Below are 9,554 nucleotides of genomic sequence, written 5' to 3' on the forward strand. Positions count from 1 at the left end.
AAAATAAATAAAAATAAACGTTAAAAAAAATTTTTTTTAAGTTACACTGAATCAAAACATCACGCCTGTTGTTTTTGCTTTGTTTCACGCTTTTAAATCTTAAACCCAGATGAAAATTCCCCGAGGGGTCGTGCGAAAGGACAGAGCCCAAGAAATTCACTTTCAGAGTCTTGTCTTCGCAGTCACTATCTCTGGAAGATGTGATTGTCTCACAGGAGTGAGAGACATAAATCGCACCCAAAGTCAGTTCCAGTAACACCGACCCGGGAACGAAGTGGGTCCACGCATGACGGGTCCTGGGCGCCTAACTGCAAGGTCTCTAAATTAACCGTCATGCTGAATGCGATGCTTCTTAAAGCTTGAGGAATAAAAAGGTGCACGTTTGAATTTAAATTTACATATATATTATTAAAACCCAACACTGACTGCAGCTAGTGTCTAAAACTTAAACCCAGTAATTTCTTTTCCAGAGGAGTATTTTACCACTAGTGTTTAGAATTGCTGACACTAAATGATAATAAAAGGCATGCAAATTTCGGGCTGAGTTTACGATTTTAAATGCTCAGCAGAAAATGCACCTCCTTGTTGCCTGTGCTTGGGGTGGTCTGCTCCCCCTGCCCTGCCCTTGGTGTGCCACTGGCTGGGGGCTTTGGGGGGAAAGACTCCAGAGGCAGCCTCCCCAGCCCCTCACCGGACATGGGGAGGAAGCCACAGCCCGGGTGCTTGTTGGTGGTCTTTACGTATATCGAGGGGAGCCTACACTCTGCAAGGGAGACGAAAGAGATAGAAAGAAATGCCAAGGGGCACCTGGGTGGCTCAGTAGGTTAAGCGCCCGACTTCGGCTCAGGTCGTGATATCGTGGTTTGTGGGCTCGAGCCCCACATCCGGCTCTCTGCTGTCACAGAGCCCACTTCAAATCCTGTCTCCCTCTCTCTCTCTCTCTCTCTGCCCCTCCACGGCTCACCCTCTCTCTCAAAATAAATAAACTTGAAAAAATTAAGGAAAAAACACCAAAAAGCATTAAAATTAAATAAATAAACATTAAAAAAAAAGGGGGGGGGGAGAAAGAAATGCCAAGCCCCTGAATCAAACCAACACTGAAGCAGGTGTGAATCACCCCCGAATATAAATGCAGACCAACAACGGCCAGACCATACGTTAAAATAGAACCCCGACCCACGGCGTGGGCAGCCTTCCCTGCCCGCCCCTTCCCCGCCCTTTCCAACTCAGGACCAATGGGAGAAGCCAGGAATGCTCCCCAACCCATCGCACAGGATGCCCCCTGGCTCCCTCGGGATGGTAAGCTGGGAATGAAGAGCCTCCGTTCATGGTCACTCACGCGGTCCTCAAGTGGTCGCAGGCGCCCCGTTAGCTGCTGGAGCGGCCCCCAGTGTGTTTTATGTTACTTAACGTCCTCACCGAGGGCGCTCCCCTCAGCCTCCCCCGCGACGAAGGAGGGATGATTATGTCCACTCCACCTGCCGGTGCCTGGCATACCAGATGATTTCTTTTTTTTTTTTTTTTTTTTTTTTTTTTTAATTTTTTTTTCAACGTTTATTTATTTTTGGGACAGAGAGAGACAGAGCATGAACGGGGGAGGGGCAGAGAGAGAGGGAGACACAGAATCGGAAACAGGCTCCAGGCTCTGAGCCATCAGCCCAGAGCCCGACGCGGGGCTCGAACTCACGGACCGCGAGATCGTGACCTGGCTGAAGTCGGACGCTTAACCGACTGCGCCACCCAGGCGCCCCGATGATTTCTTTTTTTATTTATTAAGTTTATTTCTTTATTTTTGAGGGAGAGGGAGCAGGAGCACGAGCGAGGGAGGGGCAGAGAGAGAGAAGCCCGAGCAGGCCCAGCACAGAGCCAGACACGTGGCTCGCACTCGCGAGCCAGGAGATCGTGACCCTGAGCTGAAATCCGGAGCCGGATGCTTAACCGACTGAGCCACCCAGGCGCCCCTAAGATGATTTCTGCTGGAAGGAGATGAAAACCCGGACTCAGGCTGGGTTCAACCGTGAGGATATTTGTTATCTCGCGTCGCCAGGCCTCTGGAGGGACAGCCAGTCCAGAGTGTCGCCTGGGCCTCAGGAGGCCTCCCTGAGTGGTTTCAAGATATCTGTGCTATTCCGTGTCACATCCAGACACGTGAACTTCCACAGAGAGTCTATTTTTCCTTCTGAAGGTCCCTTGGGAGCAGACACCTCATTGAACAGGATTATACCACACGGCCACACTTGAGCCCCACGAAGGCTGAGGCACCGAAATTATTATGACTGGCAGGTGCCAATCAGGATCCGCCCATGGAGTTGTGACCGGCGTGAGGCTCCCCTAGCCCCTTCGCCTGGCCTTCCGGAATCAGATAAATATCTGAATAAAAAGTGAGATCTGGGGCGCCTGGTTAGCTCAGTTGGTTAAGCGTCCAACTCTTGATTTCAGCGCAGGTCACGATTTCACGATTCATGAATTCGAGCCCTGCATCAGGCTCTATGCAGGCTGTGGGGAACCTGTTTGGGATTCTCTCTCTCCCCCTCTCTCTCTCTCTCTCCCTCCCTCTCTCTCTCTGCCCCTCTCCTGCTTGCTCTCTTTCTAAAATAAATAAACCAAAAAAAAAAAAAAGAAAAAAGTAGGATCTGCTAGCAAGGAGGAGGAGGGTGGGGAAGGACGTTGAGGACTGTCACACCTGGGCAGTATCCCCCCCGGGCATTTTATTTCAGATCCTCAATGAAAAGAAGGTACTGCACCCCAGCCTTCCTTGGGCTGCTCCCCACACGGGCCTGGTCTCTTCCCATTTATCACAGGCGAGAGCCTCACCCAACTCCTCACTGGCCTGCCTTCCCTTTGGAAAGGAGAGTCACTGGGAATGTGGGATGCAAAACCGGGCATGGGGAGGGGGGGTCCCAAGACCATTTTCACTTCCGGCACCAACTGCAAAGTTCAGAGGTCCCCAAGACCACCCTCAGGCTTGGTAGTTTCCCAGGACTCACAGAACTCACTGAGAGCCTGTCGAACTCAAGATTATTCTTATTTTATTTTACACTTTATTTCATTACAGTGAAGGATACAGATTGCAAGAGATTCTGAGGGCAGAGGGCTCCACATGTGGTTCTTCCTGCTGTTCCCCACCCCCCCCAGGGGAAGTGCGGGAGATGCTAACATCTCCCAGCAAGAAACATGTGATGATGTGAGTGGAGTATCTCCGACCGGGGAAGCCCTTGCCCCAGTCTTGCCGTCCAGAGTTTTTACTGGGGCTCCGTCACATAGACATGGTTGACTCCCCATATGGCTGACCTCAGCTACCAGCCTCCCCAGAGGTCAAACTGTGTGGCTCCAGGCCTCCACCATAAATCACATAGTTCGCTGTCTGGCATTGCACAAGGTCCCCAGGTAAACAGAGGCTCTTATCGGCCAGGACATACCAGGACTTAGAGATAACCTCCCAGGAGCTGAAGGCAAAGGCCAGATCTTCCTTTGGGTCACGTCTGTTCTTTGCTAAGCACAGATAATTTAGCCAAGAGCTGTCTTTGAAGGCTCTGAAATCACTACTGCCTTTCAGCCGAGAAGGAGCAAGAGAAGGCAGGTCCCAAAAGCCCAAATTGAGTCCCCCAGAACGTCTGGGGGAGTGGCGGGGGCCACATTCATGGTCCTCTTATCACCCTTCCTTGAGCTAGGCCATCAGTGACTTTCTGGGCCTCTTGATTAGGGGACCTTCCCGGAGATGAATGTTTAGTGGTCAATTAAGAACTGTGGGGGGAAGGGGGCTCTCCCCTCCAGGTCCAAGCGCCTTACAGAACGGCGAGTGCGGGACTGACTGGCGCCCCTCCCCCCTCCCCCCCCCACCCCCGGTTAATTGTGGGTTTTGTCTCCAAGGGGTGGATGTTCATGTTTTGCTGTAATTAGGTGAAAATTCTACTGCAATCACGTCAGTAATTGCTGTGTTCACACCAAGAGGCAGGGTTGAGCGGCCAGCCCCGGGGACGCGAGCCCTTGTCCCTGCCAGCTTCTCCTTGGATGGCAGCCACCGTCTCCTCGTGTGTCAGGGGCTCAGTGGGCATATCTGAGGCTCTGACCACGCCGGGTGTTTAAACACGGGCACCGGGAATCCCAGCAAGTATGGCTCTCAGCATTTCTTGAGCACCCAGCTGTGTGAACACAGCTCACACAATATCGCATTAATCCTTACGGTGATCCAAAGACCGAGGGCCCATCTGTTTCTAGATGAGGAAGCTGAGGCTCTCAGAAGTTAAGTGACAGACCCAGCATCGCGAAGCCAGATGGTGGCAGAACTGGGTTTGCACTGAATGAAGTTAGGGGCAGTTGAAACTCCCCAGATCCCAGGTTTTCATCACCAACATGTCTTTGAAGTTGTAGATGCACAGTGATGTCCTCACCGAAACTTGGAGGTAGAAAAGCAGGCGCCCAAGCGACAGGAGGGTTCTGCAGGCCGGGCAAAGGATTTTCCCGAAAACCTGTGAGCCATCCATGCGCCACACGCTCCGGCTCAAAACTGTGTGCTTTACGTCCTGATAGAAAATACGAGGTGTGGTGAGGCCAGCAGATCCGGAGACGAGCGCCATCGCAAAATTAGCGTGTCACTCACATGCGTGCCATGCGGGGCCACGTGAGGAAGCACCAGGGTAGGTCAGGAGGCGGAGGCAACAGGGAGAAAACACCCGTAAGAGCTTTTATTGTGTTTTTGGGTGGGGAGGAATGGCCAAGGCAGGAGAAGCAGGGTGAACAGGCCACGTAGGGTTGGGACTGGCTAGTTGGAATAATCCCAGTGGGCGCTGGGGCAGACAGGCTGGCCCTAGCTGGCTGGTCCCTGGCCCTGGGGGATCAGGGCAGGGGGGTAATGGCCCAGAGTGGGAGAAGGGGAGTGGAGTGTGGGCTCTAGAGGGTAGGTCTGCATATGAAAGGTACATTCCAGTGGTTTACTACTTCTAGGATTTGGCTAATCCTGGGAGGGGCAGTCTCTCTAGGGTCAACAGGCCCCAGACAGGAAAGCACCAGAACAGAAAACAAAAGACGTAGTTGATACACTGTGCAAGAGCTTTGATCACAAGGAAACTCTGGACCGAGAGGGATGAGCAGGATTTCACGAGGCTGAGGAGAGTAGGAAAGGATTTTTAAGCAGAGGAACGGGCGTGAGCAAAGGTAAGGGGGCAGGAAGGTGTGGGTGCGTGTGCCATGGTGCTCTGGAAAGGTCTGGAAGGTCAGATGGTCCCGGGCTCCACCGCTTCTTTCTCATGCCAACCCTTCCTCATCCTATCAGTTTCCACATCACAGAGGGGGTACTGTACCCACGGTGCTTCTCACACCGGCGCCTTCCCATCGCCTCTCCTGCTCAGCCAAGCCCAGGCCACGTCAGCTCTTCCTTGGTGGTGGTGGTGGGGGGTGGGGGGACAACAGCCTCCTAGCCCATCTCCCCGCCTCCTCTTATCCTCCTTCCTGCCATCTTCATGAGACGTCAATCAGACCATACTATTTCTACGTTCAGAACCTCTGGTGGAACTGAATGTTTGAAGATGTTAAGGAATTGTTGACTGTTTTTGGTAATGGTGGTATTGCTGATTAAAAAAAATAAAATGGGGCGCCTGGGTGGCTCAATTGGTTGAGGGTCTGACTTTTTATTTTTTTTAAATTTTTTTTTTTATTTTTGAGAGAGAGCAAGAAAGAGAGCGCAAGCAGGGGAGGGGCAGAGAGAGAGGGAGACCCAGAATCCGAAGCAGTCTCCAGGCTCTGAGCTGTCAGCACAGAGCCCGACATGGGGCTCGAACTCCCAGACTGTGAGCTCACGACCCAAGCTGAAGTCAAACACTCAACTGACTCAGCCACCCAGGCGCCCCGAGGGTCTGACTCTTGATTTTAGCTCAGGTCATGATCTCATGGTTCGTGGGATTGAGCCCCACGTTGGGCTCTGCACTGACCGTGTGGAGCCTACTTGGGATTCTATCTTTCCCTCTCCCTCTCCCTTTCTCCCCCTCTGCTCTCCTCCCACCCCACGCGTGCATGCCCTCTTTCTCTCTCTCTTAAAATAAATAAACAGAAATAAAAAATTAAAAGGGTTCCTTTATCTTTTGGAGATGCAGAATGAAATATTTGCAAATGAAAAAGTAGGATGTCTGGAATTTGCTCCGTAATAATATAGGAGGAGAAAGGAACAGGTGGAGGTGAGACCAGACTGGCCTTGAGTTGAAGGTTTGCTAAAGCTGGTGACGGGTATGGGGACTGTCCTTATACTCTGCCGTCCATGTTTCAAAACAAATGTCCCGAGTGCAAAGTTCAGTGAAAAAGTCTCTTCACGGGTCCCCAACAGGGATTAGACAGAGTCCAAACCCTCGACCTGGCTTTCCTAACCTCACGACCTGGCCCCAGCTCTCCTCTCTGCTCCCCAGTTGCCCTCTCTAGGTACTAACGAGTGCCCTGAGCTCACCCCACACCAGCCCCTAACACTTGCCTCCTGTGCTCACTCTGTCCTCAAAACACACCCCAAATTAAACTCATCTTTTTTTAAATGTTTATTTATTTTTGAGAGAGAGAGACAGAGAGATAGTGTGTGGCTGAGGGAGGGGCAGAGAGCGAGAGGGAGACAGGATTGAAGTGGGCTTTGCGCTGACAGCAGAGAGCCTGGTGCGGGGCTCGAACTACTGAACCGCGTGAGATCATGACCAGAGCCAAAGTCAGATGCTTAGCCAGGTGAGCCACCCAGGAGCCCCTAAACTCATGTTTTTTTGCCTGCTACCCCTAGGCTAGCTTGGTACCTTGTAAATAACCTAAATTGTATTGTATTTTGAACACCTGCCTCCTTATCTCTTGTATTCATTCATTCATTCATCCAATCAGTCAATCAACATTTGTTGGCCATTTACAGTAGGCATTTAATCCAGCCACCGGGAACCGAACGTAGCAGGCATTGTGCCTGTTTGACCCAGAAGGTACGGGTGTTGGGTTGTTTTTTTGTTCTGTTTTGTTTTTGTTTTTGTTTTTACTTTTTCTTAGCCAGATTTTTATTGCAGTCAATGTCGTGGATTAACTTAAAGACTCCACAGTCTTCCAGAACCAGACTGCTGGGATGTGTCCTTGCTGGGCGAATTACTTACTTTCTCTGTGCTTCTGTTTCCTTGTCTGAAAAATCAAGGTTGGAATAGTACCTACCTTGTTGGGTTGATGTGAAAAATTGAATGAGTCAATACATGGGGCTCCTGGATGGCTCAGTCAGTTAAGCGTCCAACGCTTGATTTCGGCTCAGGTCATGATCTCATGGTTTGTGGGATCGAGCCCCATGTCAGGCTCTGTGCTGGCAGCGTGGAGCCTGCTTGGGATTCTCTGTCTCCCTTTTTTCTCTGCTTCTCTCTCTCTCTCTCAAAATAAGTAAATAAACTTAAAAAAAAAAAAAAAGGAGTTAATATATGTAGACCAGAGGCCAGGGCCATGGTTAAAGCATCTGTATAGCACAAGCCAGAATCTCAGAGGTCACCTGTGTGTGTCCTCTGTCCCACATCCAACCATGTTCTGTGGGTTGTACCTGGTTGAAATGTATCCTATCATTTCTCCTCATCCCCACCTGAGGTGGTGAGGCCTCAGTCCATCACTTTGTGCCTGAGTGTCCACAACGCTCTCTCCATCCAGATAGCTTTCCCAGATAGTGATTTCATTTCCTTCGGGTAAATACCCAGAAGCAGAATTGCTAGATCATCTGGAAATCCCGTTTTTTATTTTCCGAGGAGCCTCCATATCGTTTTCCACAGTGGCTACACCAGCTTATGTCCTCCTGAAAGTGCGCAGGGGTTCCCTTTCGCCAGGTGCCCGTTGGCCGATGAATGGATAATGAGATGTAGTGTATCCGCACGATGGAATATTACTCAAGCTTAAAGAGAAAGGAAATTCCGACACCTGCTACAGCATGGACGAAACTGGAGGTCACCGTGCTGAGCGAAATAAGGCCGCCACAGAAGGGCAACAATTGTATGATTCCACTTATGAGAGACACCTGTAATCAAAATTATAGAAATAGAGAATAGGATAGTGGTTGCTGGGCATTGTGGGAGGGGGGGATTGGGAGTTAGTATCTCGTGGGCACAGACTTTCAGTTTGGGAAGATGAAAAAGGCCTGGTGATAGATGGTGGTGATGGCTGCACAACAGTATGAATGTACTTGATGTACTTCAAAATTATTAAAATGGTGACTTAAAAAAATATGTACTTTTGAGAGAGAGCGTGTGCAAGTGGGGGAGGGGCAGAGAGAGAGAAGGAGACACGGAATCCCGAGTAGACTCCACTCCTGCAGTGCAGAGCCTGACACAGGGCTCAAACCCATGAACCGTGAGATCATGACCTGAACTGAAATCATGAGTCGCCACTTGACTGACTGAGCCACTCAGGTGCCAGAAAATGGCGGCCTTTATGTTATGTGTATTTTACCACAATTGCAGAGAAATTACTTCCTCAGCCACACTAGCCACGTTTCAAAGGCCCAACATGTGGCCAATGGCTACCATATTGGATCACGAAGATATAGAACATTTCCATCATCTCAGAACATCCTGTTGGCCAGTGTGACGCCAGGATGTAGTTGAGGAGGAGCTGGGTGCCATGGACCTCAGTGGTTCCTCCTCGCTGATATCATCACCGTGGACGAGGCATGAAGCCAAAAGGGGTGAGCGGGAAGCCTTCCCATGGGGCCTAGTGCCGAGGGAGTGGTGCATTCTGGGTTTTCCTACGCTCCTCCTGGATGATTTGAGAGTGAGCTGGACTCGATCACACATGCAGAGCCCGAAGCCCTGTCTGTGCTCACCTCTTAGCAGACAAAAGAGACCTGTGATTCCATCCACCTTTAGAGAGGCTGAAGCAAGTACATCCCCCTCTGTATGACTCCAACGCTATTCTCCCTCGTTTTGGAGTCTTTCTCATTATGTATACTGGGGTTCCTTGAAGACAGAGGGCTGCATCTCATCTATTTTTCTACATGCTGTTAGCACTTATTACAATGCCTGGCACGGGGTAGCCGTTTGATAAATTTTATTTTTAATTTAAAAAAAAATTGTCTCTGTGCCAGGGTTCCTCCCACAAGAGTTGAGATGGCTTACAAAAGGAAAATATTCAACAAAGTAATCACAGCCTAGATAGGAAGAAGGAACCAGGGCCAGTTAAATGAAAAAAGGAGGGACAACCAGGGACAGAAGAAGTCAAAAGGCAAGTCAAAGGCTGACAGAGTTGCTTTAACCTCCTATTTGCTTCAGAGCTTCCTAGTGGGCAAAGTGAAAAGGAAGATAAGATCAGTTGTGTCCTTTTTACTGTCAGGGAAGGAAACACGTCTGTGGCAGACATCTCCCCTTTGTCACTTCAGATCCACCCTGAACCCTTCTCCACACCGTTCTTTGTCCCAGGAAGAGCTGCAGGGACTATACGAACAGGTTCCGGTGGCCTCCAGCTTCTTGTTGGGTTTAACCCAGGCAAAGCTCTGGCACGAGATAAGAGGAAGCCTGGAGAGTCGGGTTGGGTTATTCATCTCCCCCGCCGCCCCCAGGGCCTAATCCCTTCAAGGTCAAATTGCC

Source organism: Lynx rufus, unplaced genomic scaffold, assembly GCF_022079265.1.
Source record: "Lynx rufus isolate CCGP_SWC_20201006 ecotype Redwood Valley unplaced genomic scaffold, mLynRuf1.p SCAF_27, whole genome shotgun sequence".
Taxonomy (NCBI): domain Eukaryota; kingdom Metazoa; phylum Chordata; class Mammalia; order Carnivora; family Felidae; genus Lynx; species Lynx rufus.